This window comes from Sciurus carolinensis, chromosome 9 (assembly GCF_902686445.1).
Source record: "Sciurus carolinensis chromosome 9, mSciCar1.2, whole genome shotgun sequence".
In the NCBI taxonomy this organism is placed as follows: domain Eukaryota; kingdom Metazoa; phylum Chordata; class Mammalia; order Rodentia; family Sciuridae; genus Sciurus; species Sciurus carolinensis.
In genome coordinates this window covers 15,524,296-15,545,621 of record NC_062221.1, presented here as the reverse complement: position 1 = coordinate 15,545,621, position 21,326 = coordinate 15,524,296, and the positions used below count along the sequence as shown (strand labels likewise).

Below are 21,326 nucleotides of genomic sequence, written 5' to 3'. Positions count from 1 at the left end.
TCTTCAGGGTGGCCAGGCCTGGTGGCACAGTAGCACTTGGTGTTGACAATGGCATTGTCCCTGTACTCCTTGCCCAACTCTTTGGGGAATTCAAACCACAGACTTCAGTCTCACTGAGGGGACAGTAGCCAGAGAAGCACCATCCTGAGGTCCTCTGGAAAGCTAGGGCCGCTCTCCAAGTCGCGCGCTCTTTCCATAGACCAAGCTGCTCTTAGGTCACCCAGTCCTTAACCAGGGGCTGGCAGACTCGCTCTGTAAAGGGTCAGGGAGTGAATATTGTAGGCCTTGTGTTATCAAAAGACACAATTTCAACAAACTGAGTTTAAAGATCGAATTGACTTTTCCTAGCTATTCGTGAACCAGGCAGCACCCCATCTATAAAAAAGAGAGAGGCGCCTGTTACGCCTGGCAGAAAAGTCGGGGTTTATAAGTAGCTTGAGCAGGAACAAGGAAACAGCATAAAACAAAAAGCGGATTGGTTCACCCTGGGTTACTTTAGGTTATTTTCCTTATAAGGATTAAAGCAGAGGGGACTTCCTTATCATGCCGCTAAAACTGGCCTGTTTGGGGATTTGTCTTCTGATTTCTCAGAAGGTCAGATAAACAACTTAATTCCAATTTAGTGTTGTGAAACTTTAGCATGAGCGACTCCATTATAGTTGAGTCTGTTGGGGTCCAGAGCAGGAGCTCATTCTAAATCAATGGCCTCCCACAAAATTTATATAACGGTGTTCTGAGGCAAAACTGAGGGTTTTGTACGTGTATTTATATAACAAAGGACAAAGCAAATGTCCACAAAGTTCGTATCAGTGAGAGTCAAAATATAATAATATATAATATTAAATAAAATAATAGGACTGTGGCTATGTCTCTATAATAATTCACTTATGGAAATTTGAATTTTATATAAAATGAATTTTATGTAATATAATAGTCTTCCTTTGAGTTTTTTTTTTTTTTTTTTCCTAATTATTTAACAATGTAAAAACCATTCTTAGCTTGTGGATCATAGAAAAACAAGTGGCAGGCTGGATTTGACCTGAGGGCTGGAGTTTTCAGACCCATTTTTAAAATCAAAATCTGCTGCTCTGGGAAGCCATTGGCCAGATCCAGTCCACATATGTGTTTGGTTTGACTTGTAAAAATATATTTAACTTAATTAGTTGCTAGGGTTTTTGTTTTCTAATTTTTTAGTTTTATTATCTTTTTTTCTTTGTTATTTAAAAATTTTTCCATATTTACCTGTTTTCCTTATTATAAAAATAATATATGCCTACTGTGAATAAACTGGAATGTTCACATTTTGGCAGTCTTTTATCTGTGCATGGTGACTTTTTTATTAGTTGAGACAATATTTTGTAGACAAATTCCTATCTTCTTAATATTATAGTGTAAGCATTTCATATCATTTTAAAGTCTTTTGTGAATATAACCTCTCAAAACTTTACTATGAAAATCTTAAACATACATAGAAGCAGAACTAGTTTAATAAACACCCCGCTTCTTTCATGTAAATTCCTTCCTGTTTTTGTTTTTGTTTTGTGCTGGAGATTGAACCCAGGTTCGCTTTACCACTGAGCTACACCTCCAGCCCCACCTTTTATATATATATATATATATACATATATATATATATATATATATTATTTATTTATTTATTTATTTATTTAGAGATGGGTCTTGCTAAGTTGCTTAGAGCCTTGTTTAGTTGTTGAGGCTAGCCTCAAACTTGAAATCTTTCAGCCTCCCAAGTCACTAGGATTATAGGTGTACACCACTGCGCCCAGCCTCCCATATTATTTTGAAGCAAATCCCAGACTTCAAAGTATGATTCACTAAAAGATACAGGTTCAAAGAGAAAACCTCTTTTCTCAGGAAAGAAATAGTAAAATACTTAGGGATAAAAGGGAATGATGTCTGCAACTTTCAAATGGGAAGGAAAAGATCTAGGTTGAAGATATGCAGGAGGTTTTTGCGCTATTCTTGCAATTCTTCAAGTTTAAAATATGTCTAAATTAAAAAATTTTAAATGTGGACTACATAAAAATACATTTAAAAATATGGATTGCTCAAAAATAAAAAGAACACTATCATATCACACCAACAAGAACAATAATTCCTTAATAACATCACCTGTCACAGTCAACATTTAAACTTGTCTAATTAGGTCATTAAAAAGAAAAAAAGGCCAGGCATGGTGGCACACACCTGTAATCCCAGCAACTTGAGAGGCTGAGGCAGGAAGATCACAGGTTCAAAGCCAGCCTGAGCAATTTAGCGAGCCCCGAAGCAATTTAGAGAGACCCTGTCTCAAAATAAAAAATAAAACTGGCTGGGGATGTGGCTTCATGGTTAGGTGCCCCTGGATTCAACCTCTGGTACAAAAACAAAAACAAAAACCAATTTGTTAGTTCAAGGCACATTCTAAATAAGGTCCATACAGTGCAATTGATGTTCTCTTAAATTCCATTTTTTTTAAGTTCTTATAGTTGTAGGTGGACAGTATGCCTTTATTTTATTTATTTATTTTTACGTGGTGTTGAGGATCCAACCCAGAGCCTCACACATGATAGGCAAGCGCTCTGCCCCTGAGCTACAGCCCCAGCCCTCTTAAATTCCATTTGATCTTCTGGTTTCCCTCTTTTTCTTTTATTCTTACCATTGCTCTAAAAAAAATTGTTGAAGAAACACTTCGACCTTAGAGTTTCCCCCAACCAGAAATTAGACAATTGCACCCTAGTGCTTTTGATATGTTTCAGTCGCAGAGATTTCCTATAAACTGGTGGCTATACCTGGAGGCTTGATCAGATTGAGGCGCCCCCTATTTTTTTTTTTTTTTTTTTTGTAGTAGCTGACATTTCATAGAACTTACATAAAAATCCTAATTTTTTTTTTGCTTCATTTGGAATATTTTGTGGATCTGGCATTCCCACTTGCGAAGATTATCCCGAGGCGGGATAGTGAGCACCCCCACTCCCCAGCTCCTACTGCTAGTTAGGTGGGATAGGAATTCTGTAGGCCCCAGTTCACACCACTTAAGTTATCTCCCAGGCTCCCACAGGCAGCACCAGAAGTTGACACCCCAGTTCTAAACAATGTCTCTTCTGAGGCTGTGGCGGAGGTCAACCCAACCTCACACACAAGAGGTCTTTCAGGAATGTGGTGGAGATGAGAGAAAATGATATGGAAGAGACTGACTTAAAATGCTTAAAGGGAAAGGGACAAGCAGCCACAGAAGGGGCGGCCTCCAGATAGAGTTTGGTGAGAGCCTGGGAGGCTGCGGGAAAGTAAACCAGCAATTAACAGAGCTGTAAGCACAGGAGGAAGAAGGAGTTATGAGTTCCTAATCTAGGTGGAAAACCAAGAAAGCAAGTGGGCTTAACAGAGACAACACTCTGGTCTTTTTATGTGATATAACGAAGATCCTAAAACCCCATAGAAAGAGAAGGCGGCCATCAATGTAAAATTGTCCAGTGGCAGCAGTCAGAAAGCAAAAACAAGCAGTAACGGCAAAATACAAATTGTATGGGAATTAAATGACGTGAGGTAGAAAACAAGGGCAGCTTCCTAGAAAAGACCTTTGGGAAAGGTTAGGGAGCCCCGCTGTAGAGATGATGAAGATCAGGTAGAGATTTAAGAGAGGAGGCACTTGAAAGTGCTTTTGGAATTTTTGTTTGTTTGTTTCTTTGTAAATGTACTGAAATGAAAATTATATAGAAAATATACCATGTTTAGTTATCTTGAAAATAACAAATCCTTACAGAAAAGATATAATTATGACAAGGTAGGATGTTCCTGGAAATTTCCAGATTATTCCGCATACCCAGAAGAATAATTAAGAGAAACTCTGCGACTGGTTATGAGGAAGGATGGAAAATTTTGAAGGCCTGGCAGATTATGTAAGTTTCAGGCTGCGGTGTTTAACACTGTTGCCATTATATTTCAGTTTTTAATAACAATTTGGGGAACCTACTCACTTCTGGAGAAACATTTGGCTCCAATTGGAAAGAAATGCCACTGTTTGTGAATTTCCAAGTGTATGTAAGGAGCTATTCACTTGCTAAGCCTCTTAGGAAAGCCAGAGCCGATTTCACCAGTAACAAGCTGTTGACAGTGTCTGATCAAGGTACCACCTGGAACAGTTAGCAAAGCAAGAAAGTGGACTGTGGAGTCAGACCTGTGTTTAAATCCTCTATGTCACTCACCATGTGACCCTAGCAGATTACCCATGGAAAATTTCTGGAGTATAAAGGTTGCTTCACACACAGTAGCTGATTCTCACTGCTCGGATGGTAGGAATTTAGAACTCTGAATACTTGGATTGGGGGATGTAGCTCAGTGATAAAGCCTGTGCTCAGCATGTGCAGGGTCCTGGGTTCAATCCCCAGTACCAAATAAATAAATTAATAACTGAATATTAACTTTCAATACTAATAGCAGTCACAACAGTTTGCAATTAGCACTTGCTATGTGACAGGTACTTTGTAAATACTTCACAGGTATTATCTCATTTAGTTCTCAGCTCTACCGATATGCACAAATATTAAAATTAGCCCCATTTTACAGATAAGGAAGCTGAAGCCCAGGGAGGTTAAGTAACTTGCCTCAAATGGTCTGGTAAGCAACAAGATTGGGATTGATACCCAGGCAGGCAAATCTGAAGGCCTTACTCTTCTACCTCCCACCTTCTAGTTGCAGAGAAGTCCACAGAGGGATACCACATCCTGGTACTTCCCAAGCCCACTTCTTAATCTGTGAGCCTCAGTTCTCTTGCAGGTCTTTGAATGGTTTCAGTTTCCAAAAACCTTAATGGAAACATGTAAACATGCAATTAGACTATGAGTTTTTTAGGTTGGAATCCACTATTACCAACAGGTTAGCTCAGGTTTTGTGGAAGCTCTGATTGGCAGTTATATGTACAAAAACATTGCAGTATTTTTTTTTTTTTAAAGTGGGAGGATGAATCATTACTTAATAAATGCTGTTTAGTGGAGTAGGATCTTTCTGAACATGTGACCTATGGGGAGAGAATAAAGAGTGCTTGGTGTTAAAGAGGTCGGGAACTGCTGGGGTACATGTGTATGCATGTTGCCCAACCTGTCAGCCTTCAAAACTCTGCCTTTATTTTTAAATGACATGATTCTTTAATTTGACATGGAGTCAATATATTTTTCCTGTACCATTTAAAGTGCTCTACTGGCTTTGCAGTTAATATCAGAATCTACTTAAATCATCAAAATGATCACATTATTAAAACTTGGCTGGGAATGGGGATGCAGAACTTCAAGCTCGTATATTCCAGGTTAAAAAGCAGCTGCAGGCCATGCCAAGAGCAGACTCTTCTTCATGCTTCCAAGTTGTAGCCTGGGAGTGAATCTTAATAAGACTCAGTACTATCAGAACACAAGGAACACGAAGGATTGCTTAAAAAACAAAAAAACAAAAAAACACCTGCACGTCCGCACGTGGGCCTGTTAGCTCCACGAGGCAGTTTTCCGCAGGCCCTCGCTAAAAGGATGTATCCGTTCGCAGCCCCTGGGTCTCGGGAGGATTCCAGCAGGCAGCCAGTGCCCTTTATTTAAGGAAGAGGGCCACTTCTTTGGAGTGAAATCGTTTTTATAACGTTGGGAAAATCAATCTAGGCCTCCCCTGACAAGGCTTGGGAAAACACAGGTGACACCCTATTCCTGAGAATTTGACGCAATTAAAGCTGCACAGGACTTTTTCTGAATCTCGCGCCTGTCCAGTGTGCAGGGTCTGGATCTCGTGCCCAGGACCCTCCTGCGGACCCGGGCCTCGCTCCGACAGTGACGAGGCTCTGTGGCCAGAGCCCTAACGGGTTGTCCTGGCGAGTTCCGAATCGTGTCCTCCGCGAGGAGGCCGAGGCTGCTGCCCCTCGGTGGCGCCTGTGGCCTCGCGGGCCCCCACGCCGCCCCTGAGTCGGGCCTGGAGCCTCGCGGGCCCGGACAGGGTCCCGCCGGCCTCCCGAGGCCTGGTCCCCGCGGGGCTGAGGGTCGGGCCGACCTCTCCCGGGCGGCTGCGTCCTCTGCCCCGCGCCGGGGGCGGGCCGGCGGGCCGGGCCGGCGGAGCCCAGCCGCCGGCGTCCATTTTCTGGGCGGTGCTGTGCGGCGCCGCGGCCGGACTCGCGGGTCCGGAAGCGCCATGGACCCCCGGGGGAAGCGCGCTGGCGGCCGAGGAGCCGAGCCCCGTAAGTGCCCTCGGCAGGGAGTTGTGCCGGGCCGGGTGGGCGAGGCGCGGCCTGCGGGCGCGGGGCCCCGGGCGCGGCCGGCCGGACAGCTCCTCTCCCCGAGAGAGCCTGCAGACCGGCCGGGGAGCCTCCCGCAGGGCTGCGAGCTCGGCGGACGCCGGGAAGCCGCGCCGCCGCGGGGAGCGAGCGAGCGAGCGCCCGCAGGTGCAGGGTCCCGCGCCCCGAGCCCGCAGGGTGGCCTTAAGCCCGAGTCGGGGCAGCTGTGCCGCATCTCGTGGCCCAGCTGCGCGGCGTGCCAGAGGGCAGCCGGAGGGAGAACTGCGCACCGGGGACACGGTGGGCTCAGGTCCAGCGGGCGCCGGAGCTGCGCGGACTGTCGCACCCACCCTGCCCGGGATCGGGAACCGGACCCCAGTCCTGGCCCTCCCGGAACGTGATTTCCTGTGCAGCGCGGAGCCCCTGCAATTGAACGGGACGTGCAAAGGCAGGGCCCTGCCCCAGGGGTTTGCAATCTCAGCCTCCTATTCCTGCAGCAGTTAGGTGGGCTCTGTCGCCACCCCTCCACCGCCCGCTGTTAGACACTTCCTTGCAGAGTATCCAATAAATCACCTGAGGTTTTAGTCTGTCCGCGATTCCACTTTAAAACTTCTGCTTTGCTGTAGGTAAGTGCTTAATTCCATTCCGGACTTCGGCCCTAAATGAACGCGCCTTCTAGGGATCCATTATAGATGATATGTGCTGTGGTGCCTTATACATATTTTAAAGGTTAAAGACTTTTCTTCCAATTGTGAAGCTGAACTACTCGGTCAGGTTCTCATGGCTCCAAAGAATTGGGAGTAGGGGATGGGGTGACGGTTGTCGTGGTTTCAGAGAAACTTCTGGTGAGGTGCTGTATGTAAGCGCAGCGCTTTTCCGAGATTGAGAACCCATTAGAAGATTGTGGAATCCGTTTCGTGGGTTGCTACTGGGGGGAAAAAGTGTGTGTGGGGGTGGGAGGGGGGTGTTTACAATATGTAGTGCAGTAGAAAAGAAAGAATAGAATAGAAAACAGCGTTGCAGAGTAAGGGTAATCATTGTTTTCTGAAACTTTTGGCTTTAAGTTTATAAAATGAAACTTAAAAAAAAAAAAAAAAATAGCAGGTCACTGTTAAAACAGCCTTTGAAACCCTGACTTACCCAGGCTTTGCAGCCATTTGAATCTGGGGTTGAATCCCAGCTCTCAAACCAGCTGTGTGACTTTGAACTGGTTCCATGAACTCTCTGGAGCCTCCACATTTATGTCAGTAACATGGGCGCATGCTCTGTATAGCTGAGAAGAGTTCAGAATATTACTGGAGTCCTCATGTGTCAATCATTTGTGCAGTCCTTGACTTACAGTAGGTGTTCATCGTATGCCCATTGCAATTCCTATTGTTGCCGAAGCATCAAATCCTCATGGGACACTGCACTTTTTTCTTTTTTAGATCTTGATGTGGAGGAGATGGAGGACTCAGTACCAAGGATTTCCAAGTGATTTCTTCCAAAGCACGGAAAGCTAACTCTGTTAAGGCTGGTTCGTTCTAACTGAGGTAACTAAGTTTGTGTCTCTCCTTAGTCTGTGTGAAATAAGAAATGGTTCTTCCGGAGCGACTGGGGGACTCCTCAGGGTTGTATGATTCATGATAGCTGTCCCCCACGTTTGGGGATTACAAAGTGTCCATGATTCTCAAACAGCATGTTGTTAAGGAGACATGACTTGGGAGGCCTGAGTAATGAAGGGGAATGAAGGAACAAGGCCCTAAGACAACTGGTTTCTCATTCCAGTTCTGTCACGGGAGCTTTTTGTAAGTCTCTTCATAGATAGTGGCTTCTCCGACCCAGAGGAACCCAGAGACGTCACGGAGGCCTGGGGAGTTTAAGTGACTTTTTTTTTTTTTTTTAATTTATTTTTATTTTTTTAGTTGTCAATGAACCTTTAATTTATTTACATGTGGTGCTGAGAATCGAACCCAGTGCCTTACACATGCCAGGCAAGTGCTCTACCACTGAGCCACAACCCCAGCCCCGTTTAAGTGACTCTTGAGGGTTACCCAGTGGGTTGGGGTCAAAGCAGGGCTGGAACGTGGATCCCTTATGCTCAGTCGTTCAACCCGCTTCCTGGCCTGCTGTGGGGTGAGCACTGTGCCAGGCATTCATAAGCATGAAGAACCCACCTCAAGACTCTTGAGGTTCTCAAAGCCAGGAACTGGCAGCCAGTGCACCAAGCTCTGCCTTGGAGGCGTGTACAAAGCCCCAGATGGTGACAGTAACAATTTCCACTTGTCAAGCACTTGTGTATGTTTGTATGCCAGGCAGTGTACTGAGGACATTCAGAGTGGTATTTTTATTCCCCGCTCACAATACCCCTGGGAGGTAAAGAAGAACAGGTGTTAAGGGCTGAACTGTGAAAATGTAGACAGGTCTTGTAGAGCTTTGCATCTCCTGCTTCATTTATGGAGTTTATTCTGTATGCAAAGTGCTATGTGACGGACATAAAGTTCAAAGCTAAGTGCCTGCCCTCCAGGAGCTTGCAACGGAAACTCCACCCTAGCTCCACAGAGGCAGTCACATGGGCACTGCTTGCCACCCGCTGGCTCTCTTACCTACCTCTCAGCAGTCATGAGCGGCATCTGTCACTGCAGTAGTCCAGAGTAATGGACACATCCAAGTTCTTGCCTCTCAATTCAGTTTTTCGCTTTTTTTCCATGTTAACATAAATTTATGCTTTCTGTTTGTAACCCATAGTAAGTCCTTCTCTGAATTCATTTATTTTTCAGTCAACAAATTGTTTCTTGAGCTCCGACAAAGCCCTTGAGTTTGCAAACTGATTGTTATATTTTTACGATTGATATGTCCAGTTTCTTGGCAAGGAATTATTCAACTCTTAGCGATTTTATTCTCTTGATATGCTGGAATATCAGCTGCAAGGATGTTGGAGATTAACTCATGTAGGATTCCAAGGAGATGTATAGGAGAGCTATTTTTAAAGTCTCAAAATCTTTAGAAAGGAATTTCTCACTTTCCTTTTATAAAAATTTCCATTTTTCCATAACTGTTGCCTGCTCATGGGGGCCTTTTTATTTCTATCATTCATTCACAAGCAGAGGAAAAGACGTTTTGGCAAGGGGGGTTTCTTTGGTTCAATAATGCTCTCCTCTTTTAGCCTCAAAAGCCAGAGGACTGGAGGCACTCAAAAGTAAAGCAATTGAAGAAATACTTTTGTTTGCTTTATAAGAAAGAAAGTTAGGAATCTGTCCGAGAATTGCATTCAGCAATAGAAATCAGATTGCAAGGCTTGAATGCTACTTGTAATGACTTGAGTCCCAAATAAAAACAAATGAGATGTTGAATGTGAAATGCTTTGTAAACTTTAGGAGTTCTGTAAATGTTATATAGCAAATATTTGGGTACCTCCTCTAAGAATGACGCTGTGCTAAAGGGGATCAATAACTCAGCAGCGAAACAACCTGGGATCTTTCCTGTCAGACCCTTATGCAGCTTAAAAAAATAAAATATACAGAAATACCATGTGGTAAATGAAAAAGGAAGATATGCTGGTAACTTGAGGAGGCATTTGAAGTAGGGATGGAGGGAGATCAAGAAAGCATGGAGCATATTCAGGGGAAAGTGTCGAGTCCGGCTGAGTTGGAACTGGTTGGTACAAGCATCCAGTAGGAAATAAAGCTGGAGAACATTTGGTGCCGAACAATAATGGCCTCAGATGCCAACTAGGAAATTCAAATGTATTAACCAGTGGGTGTCACTAGCTATTTGAACAGGGAGTGGATGGCTTTGCATCAGGAGCAAGCACTTGTGTGTGTGGCTTGGGGGACACTGGAAGGAGAGGCAGGGAAACAGAAGGTTGCTGCAGCCAACCAAGGAAAAGAGGGAGAAGGAAGGCCCAGAGTGGGTGATAATCCTTGGGGATGAGGGAAGAACGGACAGAATCAGATGTGTTCGGGGAGAGGAGCAGCTAATGCTGACACTGAGCTTTCCGGAGCCGTGGTGCCAGGGGGGCTGCCTGGAAGGAGGTGAGCTGCTGCATTTTGGAGGTGCCGAGTCAGAGTGTTGAAGCACACTGTCCTCCCAGACTGATGGAGCTTTGGGCTCCACAGGAAGGTCAGGGTTAGCCTGGGAGTCCTTGATATGTAAGAAAAAGTCAAGAAGTGGGAGAGGGATTTTCTAGTAGAGAGTGTGTGTGAGGGGGGAAAGGTTGAGGATAGAGCCTTTCAAGCAAAGAAAGGACCTAGGGAGGCAGAGAAGTCTGGCAGGAGAGCAAGGAAGAACCCCAGAGGAACATTGCAGAAGCCCATAGATGGGGTTTCCCGATGGAGGGAGCCAGCATGTCAGGCCCAGAGCAGGAGGGATGGGTTCAGGCTTGGACGGACAAGTGGTGGATTGCCCTTTTGTCGGCCTTGCCCTTTGTATGGTAGTGTGAGGTATAGGAAGAATTGCAGTGGGTTCATTTGTATAAGTCACTGTTAAATTCCACTCTAGTACGTCCCAAAGCACCCTTCTGATTGCTAAAATTCACTCTTCAGTGAATTTGGTAGCATCAGACCCTGTATTCCATAGTCAGCAAACAGACCACAAAATATCTCTTAATAGAACAAGCGCAGTCAAAGCTACATTTCTGTTGATGCACAAAGTTTCTAAAAGTAATTCGATTGCATTGACTCCTACCCTATGGCCTGTGGTATGATGCTCCGTGTGTCTGTGTTCTCATGTGCGTGTGAGCTTAGTACAATGGAATGAGGAGACGGGGTCAGATAAATCCCATTTCACAACCTAGCTGGGCCGCTTTCCAGACCGTGACTGTAGAAAAGTTCTTCTAAGCCTAACTTTTTTCCATCCATAGCTCACATAGGTTTATTTTGAAGATGGAGTGATACACAATTTGTTCAGAAACTAAACCATAGTAGGCGATTAGTGAATGTTGATTCCCTTCCCTCCCAGCCCTGTGTGGGGTGCGCCCACACAGACAGCGTGATCCGTACGACTCATTCGGATGCATGGATTTTATCATGGGAAGTGCGCACCTCCCGTTAAGCCACTATCCTGTGTCAGTTCAAGTGAGTGGCAATTTATTAGGATGGAGAAAAACGCACCTGTGCAATTTATCAAAATGTAGATTCCCAGGCCCTGATTCTGGTTCAGTGGATTGGGGGCGGGACCAAGAAAGCTGCATTTTGAGAGGGTATCGCCCTAACTGCCGAAGATGCACAAATGGCACTTTGTTAAAATGCAAAGCACGGGGCAGGGTAAACCTGCAACTTGACATGCTGATTTCAGGTCTGTTTCCATTAGACATGTCTGCGCTCAAAAGCTTTACGTTTCTATCATTCATGTGAGTGGATTTTACTTGTAAGCATATATCATCTATGGAATTCCAGATAGGCAATGACTGGTGGTATTATTATACCTCCTGTAGCTGTCTTTAGCATAACCACAGCAGGACAGGGTGACACGGCCCCCAAACCAGTTTCTTTTGCTGCAAGTGAGTGATGACACCCTATGCCTATGCCCAGAGTTTGCAAAACCAGTATAACTTCAGTCGTTAGCAACAATGTATTAGATGGTGGCGATACTGCATGGTGATGGGTTGAAACGTGTTGATACATTTACCTGTCTGACTCTCTGTCTTCCAGTGGATAAACATGCATTATATTATTTCTCCTCTGCATCTTATAAGTCACAGAATTCATAGACTAAAGTTCTAGATGCTCATCTCTCCCAACCTCATTAGATGAAAAATAATTCACCTTTTTTTTTTTTTTCCTGCCTAGTGCTAGCTCTCTGCTTGTTCACAACAAAGAATTGAGATATCGATATGTGTTTGGTGTGCAAGCTATGTGTGGAGAATATAAGACCTTTAATTTCTGCATCTTGAATTATGCTTTATGTTACTTGTACATACTTTCCAAATCACAAAGGAAATATGTTTATTGAAACTGTATTGAGGGCTAGGGTTGTGGCTCAGTGGTAGAGCGCTTGCCTAGCACGTGTGAGCATTGGGTTCAATCCTCAGAACCACATAAAAATAAATAACTAAAATAAAGGTGTTGTGTCCATCTACAAGTAAAAAAAAAAATTGAAGAAAACTATATTGACTCATTTCTAAATATCAGCATCTCGCTGATGGTTCACTTCTTTTGAAGGAGGATGCCAATGACCTGGAACCTTTCCTAGAAACAGGGTTTCCCTGTCTGTGCCCACAGTCCCTGAAGAAGAGGGTGGAATGGGCATTCCTGGTGTGCATTGCCTCAGCCATCTTATTAGAACCTCAGGCCACCTGGTCACAAGGAAATGATGCTCAAAAGTGCAGCCACCACTGCAGAGATGAGTTTCATGCCCTGGTTTGTGGGACTCCAAAGGCCAGCCTCTTCTGTCTAGACCCCAAGCTGCCCCTATCTACGTTGTGAGGGTATGAAATAACCATGTGTTCCTGATTTTGGGCCAGAGATTTAGAGACCCTCATTCCTGATGTTATCTTAACCTCAGAATTCTTGACAAGAAAGTGGAGCAGAGAGAGATTAGTCCAAGTTGAATTTGTTCAACAAATATTTGCTACATATCAATTAAACGCCAGATATCAAATCAAGGCCCCCATTTGTGGGGCTTCCTCTTTTCCTAACCTATCCTTATCTACTATTGATGTTCTATTGCAAACTTTTCTTTTAGAGTAACACCAATGGTTTTCTACGCCGATAAGATCAATTATTTGGTGTCTTGGAAAACTGTCCCGATTGCTGGGCTAACCAGGAGTCACTATGCCAGTTGAAAGTTTAAAACAGCTTCTGGGACACTTGTCCACAGGTGCTCAGTAAATGCTTGTTGGTCACCCTCTGAGGTCTGATGAACTCTGTAGGGCATTGGGGAAGAGCCCAGAGCCCCTGTAGAGGTGGGTTTATGGAGCCATAAAAGCCTGGGATTTGTTCCTAGCAACCAACCCAACGTGCAAAGTTGAGAAAGAGAATAATGATTTTGCTGGTGGTTTTCTCACCCATAACCAGATAAGATTTGACTGAGTAGTGGCTCAGTTTTCTTCCTGCTCTAAGGCGCAATAATCCCATTTCCTCTCCAGCCTAAAAGCAGAGGTGCTGGAATAAGCATATGGAAAGGGGGACGGTGCTTTTGTCTGAGATCTTCCAGGGGTCCCAATTTCATGACTCTCTCCAGCTGTCCTCATAGATACAGAAATATTAGCTAGGCTGAGCACGTAGCCTCTCTACCCTATAAACGTGCACTTTGGAGGAAATGAAGATTTTTACAGAAAGTTTGGGACTGCCTGGGAGTTGATCTAAAGATGACAAAGGGGAGGGAGGGAAAATATGATTTTCATTTTTTTTTTTTTTTTCAGTACCAGAGACTGAACCTAGGGCCTTGCACATGCTAGACAAGTGCTCAATGACCAAGTTACATCCCCAGCCATTAAAAAAAAAAAAAAAAAGTTGTTTTGTTTTTGTTTTGAGAGGGTCGTGCTAAGTTGCTGAGACTGACCTTGAACTTGTGATCCTGCTCTCTGTCTCCCGAGTAACTGGGATTACAGGAGTGTACCAGCCCTCCTGGCACAGTTTTCAAATTTTAGGACTCAAAAGAACCTCAGAAATAAACTAGTCCAACCTCTTCACTTTCTAGATAGGGAAACGGGAGTCCAGTGAAGTCAGAAGACTTGCTTAAGATCACACAATTAGTGAAAGTGTCCTATGCCCAGTCTGCCAGGCTGGCTACCAGAGGGCAGGAGATGGTGGTCAGCAGCAAAGCCTAATGGGGCTGGCACTGTTTGGTGTAGAGAGATGACTGTAAGTACCTGCTGGGCTTCCAGCGACACACAGTAGGGCAACAGGACATAGAACTTCTGGTCCAGCTAAAGCACTTAGATTCTTGCCAATTAAGGTAGTTTAAAAAAAAAATAATCTTTTTAAATTGGGAGAGGCAGAAGGCTGTTTCCCATTTTTTAAGGTGTTCTTCCACAGGCTGGGGATGTAGCTCAGTGGTCGACCAGTTGACTGGCATGCGCACAGCCCTGAGTTTGATCCCCAGCACTGCCAAAAAATAAATAAGAATTCCTCTCTTATGTTATGAAAACTACTAAGCGGTGCTTGAATAACTTCATTTGGAGAGGAACTAAGCATTTCCACAAGGAGTGTGAGGAGGAAGACCCAGCATACACACCCCATTTTGCTGGCCAGGACCTGTGTGTGTATCCCAGGGTGCGTTTCCATGAGCGATGCGGTGGCCGTTTTAAACTGAGGAAGGGCATTCTGGGATTCTCTCAGCAACCCCCCGAAGCAGGCTTTGTGCAAGGTGAGAGCAGCTGTGTTCAGCTATCACTTCCTGCTTTGTGAGCTAGAAATTGTTTCTGGGCCCTGTTTTTTGTTTTTTTGTTTTATTTTTTAATTTTTTTTTCTGTCCGTGTGTTAGAACAAGTTCTGATTGTAGGGTTGATTCCAGTTAGATAATAAGCCCACCAATTCAGCAAAAACAAAGCTGAATTTATTATCTTGTCAGGCAAGGCAGACCTGCATTCAGAGTTAGTCTCCCCAGACATACGCATTTTTTGTGAGTAAGATTTCTGGTTAGTTCTAATAGGATGGTGATTGGCTCCTTGATATATATGAAGATTTCCTTTTTTAAAAAACTTGCTCAGCATTCTGGTCTGTCTTTGCGTAAGTGCCTTGGTTCTGGTGTGAACTCGGAGAGCAGGGTTGCTAAGGCCTTGGTGCTGTCTTTGATGCTTTTTGGCGGAAGGGGTTTAAATGTCACAGTCACACCCACTGCCGAGCACCCTTGCTGAACCACACCTCCTGCCTTATGGTCAGCCCTTTCCTTAGATCAGTGTGAAATCCACCCTTGCTTTAAGGGGGAGCAGGGACAGGACGCTTTGAAAAAGCAGAGTCACCAAGATACTCTGTGAAAGTGACGACATGCACAGATTGAAGCCCTGAACAGGGTTTAGTGGGACGTCAGCGGCCTGGCAGACCCTGAGTGCTGCCGTGCTCACTAGGGTGTAAAACCCGAAAACCCTGACCTTTAAAATTCTTCCTGTCAAGGCCTAACAATTCTGGAGTGTCTTCAGCTACCCCACACTATAAGTTGACTTTCTTCACAAAGCACCGTAAATGACTCAGGACGCACAATTTTTCCTAAATGGAGATAGGCTGCTTAGTGAATTTCTTACCCTGTTTGTTGTGCATTTAACTTGGCAATATTTGTTTTTATTTTTGGCATTTTCAAAAAGCCAACTCAAACGATTTTTTTTGTCACATTTGAGTGATCTATTTTTATGACTTTCTTTGCTGTGTATAATGAGTTGTTGATGATTTTTTTTTCTTCTCTATTTTAAGAAATAATTGTTGAGGTCCCTTTTTTGTTGTTGTTGTTTTCCTTTTATGAAATTTAAATAGGAATCTCACCTCTGATCCTAGCAACCACCTTACTTTAAAAATGACCTGTTTTCCCCATGAGGTTCCTTTACTCCCCATGAGGAAGATAAAAGTTCTGGCGATTAGTCATTGTGGCATTTAGCAAACAAATACTTTGCAGGCATGATTCATGCTAGGGGTGGAAAAGAAAGGCCCTGTGCACCTCGATCGTAGTGGGTGTGCGAGGTGAGTGCCCATCTTCCCCGCAGGTCCCTGGACGCCCTGTGCGTCCTGTGGAAGGTTCCTTACCGGGTGGCCATTTTCTGTGAGCTGGGTCCCCGTGGGGAGCTCCTCCCCCTGCAGCCTGTGAACATTTGTTCTCTAAAATGAAAGCAGAAACAGACACCCGCTGTCCCACAGCACAGCCTACTCTTTAGTTGTTGTTTTTTTTTTTTTTTTTTAGATGAGTATATTTAAAGCATAATGTTTCTAAACAGCATATTGCGGGTTTTTATCTCACAGTGGGTTTGGGGGTTTGTTTTAGGAGTTTTACTTTTCTGAATTCAGACCACTTCTGTATTGATAATCACCCCTCCCCACTCCCAGATGAGTCCACTCTAAACCAGGTGAGCAGGGGAGCGCCGTACATACCTGCCTGCTGCCCAAAGCCTGCTCTGTTTTAACTCGATTATTTCCTGGTGAACTTGGCAAAAGCTAACTGGAACTACGTTCTTTAATATTCTTCCTCTGCTCCGCAGCCATTTTCCCCAGTCTGTCTCTTCTGTCTTACCATTTGTAAGACCTTTTGTAAGACTGGCTGGTTTGGTAACCTTTCCCTAATACAAAAACCCTGCTGCTTCTCCCTGGACCTCAGACCTATGCGTGGGCTGCTTGACACCCCCGCCGATCGATTGATCGGTGGCCACTCCTGAACCCTAAAAGGCGGTGGCTTTCACCTGAGGGCTGAGCTGCCATGCCTGGCCTCCCTCCAGAAATGGCAGTGTTTCCAGTGGCGGCTTGGGGGGACTGCAAACATGGAGGAGGAATTGTATGGAATAGGACTGCTTTCCCTGTGCATGCAGGGAAGGTATGGACAGGGGTCCGAGTAAACATCCAGGGGCCCCAACCCATACGAATGGTCTCTTGGCATTTTGTGTCTGAAACCAGGAAGGAAGCGACTGCTAATGTGAGGCTGTTGACGGGAGACAGGAGGGAGGGCAGAGCATAGCAAAGGCACCAGCAGCCTTGCTGCAGAGAGTCCCTGCGCACCACAGACGTTCAGAATGACCTCGAGACCTCCAGATCAACTCTATGTCCACCTGAGATCTCTAGAGCAGAAATTTTGCTTCCTGGGGTTGACCACCATTGGTTCACAGGGCAGTTCTGAGAATTGCTTGCAGGTGCTTGTGTCTCGGTGGATGTACATTATTTTGTTGACCCCGTTGTTTTGAAGCCCTGACAGTCAGGTGGTCCAGGCTCCATTCCTATGATCTTTGTTGTGGGTCCTTATGTTTGTATGACACTATGATGAAGAATTATGTCATCTCAGAACACTCTGACCTGGTAAGGAGCTACTGAATAAAGCAGTACTTCACTCCCCAATGATCGCTTCACCATTATACAACACCTGCTCATGATGAATACGGGGCTCATTTTTAAAGGGACTGGTGGTGGTTTTATGAAATGACAGTTAGGAGCTGACTGTCACTTTCTTGAAGCATGATTGGAGCAAAGGGAAGAATGTGCTTTCTGCACTTTGCCTCCTAGGAGTCATCTTGAGAAATTTTCCCCATGAGAACGGACGAACTGGAGAGATCCTGAGGGAAAAGTGTGTCACCCGGATATATTCCGTGAGAAGGCTTCTCACCACCTGTCTCTCATTGAGATGGAGCACTTGAGTAGTTTTGAGAGCTTGAATTATTGACTTTTACAAGGACAATTAATCACTGAACAGAGATTGAAATTTTATAGGCAGAACAAACTCTTAAAGTGATTTATACTTACCTTTTATGGATTAGGGTCTACAACCCATATACATACAGGTGCAAGAAAGTAGGATGAATGTTAAGTGTGCCAGGTATAAGGAGATAGAAGATGTTAGATTGTGGAAAACTGGGGGGCATTAGAATTTTTTAAAATACCACAGGAGCCTAACGAGACCACATTCAGCTAGACCCCTTCACCATCCGACTCATCCCACCAGTCAGGAGCCCCACAATGGTGACCCGCACAGTCTTCTCCTGCAGGGCACTGGCTGCCCAGTGCTGGGCACACCGGTCCCAGGACGAAACAGGAAGAACCCATCAAAAGAATCCCCTCCTTATCTGGGCATGTCACTCCCAAGGAGGCAGAAGGAAACCGAGCCTGCAGAGGTCAACCTGGACAGCATCAGGAGATGGGTGACAACAGGCATGTCCCTATGGATCGGGACTATGGTGTTGACCTACTCCGACTAAGGATGTTTTCTGAAATATCAAGCAGTTAGCAGCTTCCTAAGTGTGAGAAGTGCGGTCTCCATTGACACTCACTTGACCTTGTGCACACCCTGGAATCCACAGTGCTTTCCCTTTATCCTAAACATCTTTGAACCACTCTCATTTCACTCTTGGTGCTGAATGGTGAGGTCTGTGTGGCCCTAGTGTGTAGAAAGTGCTCAGTAAATGTTAGCTTTCGCCACCAGAGTCGTCAGCATCTCCATTGCCACTGTTACCAAGCAAGGAAACTTGGTTCTTTTGAACTCTGTTGAAGCCACTTGGTTAGGTGGATGTCAGCACCTCTACCTGACATAGGTGAAGATGGATCACACCCACAGAGCCTATTTACTTCACCCACTTTTATTACAGGAGTTAGGCTTCTTGGAACTCCGGCAGTAAACAAAAACAAGTTTCTGCATTACAAGTGGGGTTGTGGGGTTCATGCCATGTGGGGTGGCCAAAAGGGGGACCAGATGTAGAGTCATTCTAGGAGTCTGTTCCAGGACTAGTTAACAAACAAAAGCCATCAGACAGCCTGCAGTGGAGTGCTGATGTTGGCTACTCGGAGTGTGGTCCTTGGCCTAGAGGCAAGGCTTAACGTGGGATCCATTCTAAATGCTGAGCCCGTCTTAGAAGATGCCCTGAGATCCCTCACACTCGCAGCGTGTGGGGAATGCCGCGTGGGCCCCATGGGAAGCACAGACCGACCTCTGCAGAGGTTGGCCTGTGTGTGAGTGCCAGCTTGCCAGCTAGGAGGTGTTTGGGGATAGGCTTAAGGGGTGTTTGGGGGTTGTGCCTTTGAGTTCTGCCTTAGAAATGTAAGATAGGGTGACTCTGACCACAAATAAGAATCTGATTCTGAAGACTGTTGTGACTTTTGTGGAAGGGCAATTCCAATCTTAGGGGACAGAAAACTTTTCTGTGCAGGGCACTGTCACAAATAGTTATCACGTAGGACTGTAGTGGCGGAACATGCATTGGTGTGAAACTGTGGGTGATTCACTCTCGGTGCAGATGTATGGGACCCTGGCAGGTGACGAGGTATAGGTGAACTACTGTTGTTAGTCACCAACAGTAGCCCCTGCTCCTAAGGAAACATTTTTTTTTTTCTTTTTGGATACTAGAAATTGAAGTTAGGGCTACTTTATCACTGAGCTAATGCCACCCCCAGCCCTTTTTGGGCAGGGGACTGAGACAGTCCCTCTACATTGCCCAGGCTGGCCTTGAGCTTGCAATCTTGCCTCAGCCTCCTGAATCACTGGGATTTTAGGTGTGCACCACCACACCTGGCCCAATAAACATTTTGAAGGACAGAAGTAATCCATTCTGCCAAGTTGACCTCTTGTCCAGACTGAACACTCCCGGTGGCCAGGGGAAAAGGGCGATGGTATCTTAGAGGAGAAATTCTGGCTTCATTTCAAATTAATTCAGTTTAGAAAATGAGCTAAAAGTCCTTTCAGCTCTTCAAAGTTCTTGCTCACATCTTGTGGATAACGTAGTCTGTCTAGTTTTTTCATTAATTTATGATTTTTAAAAATTTTCATTCACTGTACACAAATGGGGTACAACTGTTATTTCTCTGGTAGTACATGAAGTGGAGTTGCACCATTTGCACAATCATACATGTACATAGGGGTAATGATGTTTGTCTCATTCTGTTATTTTTCCTCCCCACCCCCTCTGTTAATTCATGATTTTTCTTCTATTCCACATTTCATATTCTTTTAGGTTGTCATTTCCCTGACACTTAGTGGCCTAGGGCCCTTAGGCAGAGCAGGCTTGGGAGGAATGTACCTGAGCAATCCCTGAAGTGGTTCTATTTTCCTCCTCCCTTTCCTGCCTGTCAGGGAATTTAGCTTGGAGCTCTGGATCCACACCCTTTTCCATTCATCCACGTGAGTTATTGCCATGATACCTGTAGTGGATGGGTGGTGGACACCAAAAGATATGTCCTGGAACCTAAAACTCCTGAGTATGACCTTATTTAGGGGAAAAAAGAAAGGCATTTGCAGATGTAATTAAGGATCTTGAGATGAGATCATCCTGGATTAGCAGGCAAACCCTAAATCCAATGACAAGCGTCCTTAGGAGAGACACAGAGGAGAGGCCCATAAAGAGGAGGTGACCATGTGAAGACAAGGCAGAGGTTGGCATTAGGCTGCTGTAAGCCAAGGAAAGACGAGCCATCAGAAGCTAGAAGAAGCAAAACAGGATCCCCCCTCCTGTACCCGCCCCCATCCCGCAGCCTTCAGAGAAAGCATGGCCCTGCTGACACCTGAATTTGGACTTCTGGCCTCTGATATTGTGACCTAATAAATTACTGTTGTTTTTAAGTCACCAAGTTTGTGGTCATTTGTTATAGCACCCATAGGAAATGAGGACAATGTCCAAACCTAGCCTCGATCCACAAGCACTGGGAAACTTATTAAAAACTCAGATTCCGGGGCCTTAACCCTGGCTGTGCTGATGCAGACAGTCTAGAGAAGCTTCAAGAAACGAAAGTTGTAATAAGTCCATGATTCTGGCATGTCCACCCCTGTCCTCGAAGCTCCGTCTTGGGCCCCGTTTCTTTTCACGTAGTTCACTTTCCCTGGGCAAAACCCACACTCGGGTGTGCAGCCGCCTCCTCCGGTCAGCGCACTGCACAGCTTCCCTTTCAGCTGCAAGTCTGCTTTGGGGAGTACAGAATTCGTTACCCTCCTCCCAAACCAGCTCTTTGATCTGGGTTCCCTCCCCGTTAATGGCGCATCTGGGCCACAGAACTGGCAAGTCAGCCACCCGGCGCTCACTCCCCTTCAGTTTCCAGTTGGTTGACTGCCATCCAAGTGGCCTTCAGATCTTCCTCCTCTCTTCTCTCCCTGTCTTCTTTCCAGAACCCCCACAGATATCCTTCTCACCAAACTGCTGCCACTTTGTCACAGTCGTTCATTTTTCAAATCTTTTAAGCGTCTTACTGTTGTCCATGTTAAACATCAGAGTCACCTGGGAGGTTTTCAAACATCTCAATATCCAGGTCCCACCTAAGAGCATGTGAATCAGCATCTGGAGCTGGGGCCTCCAGCATCCATGCTTTCTCAAGACCCTTAGGTGATTCCAGCATGCAGTAGGGCTCAGGACTGTGGGGCCCCGGGGTAGTCCAGCTCGTCCTGAGGTTTGGGACTCTTCCTGACCAGGCCCTGCCGTCTCCCTCCTCGCCTCCAGGCAGCCCCTGCACCCACCCTGTGCAGCAGCCACCCCACCTCTTTGGCCTTCCCAGGTGTT

General features: G+C 45.3%; 1 protein-coding gene across 8 annotated transcripts in view; it reads left to right on the top strand.

Annotated features, from left to right (window-relative positions):
- Positions 1-21,326, top strand: part of Zbtb38 (zinc finger and BTB domain containing 38) — a 97,705-nt gene that overhangs the window by 25,558 nt on the left and 50,821 nt on the right. For all 8 annotated transcript variants that reach the window (XR_007110201.1, XR_007110197.1, XR_007110199.1 and 5 more), the window contains exon 5: positions 7,672-7,776. The gene's annotated coding sequence lies outside the window, so the exon portion shown is untranslated. The remainder of the gene's footprint in view (positions 1-7,671; positions 7,777-21,326) is intronic.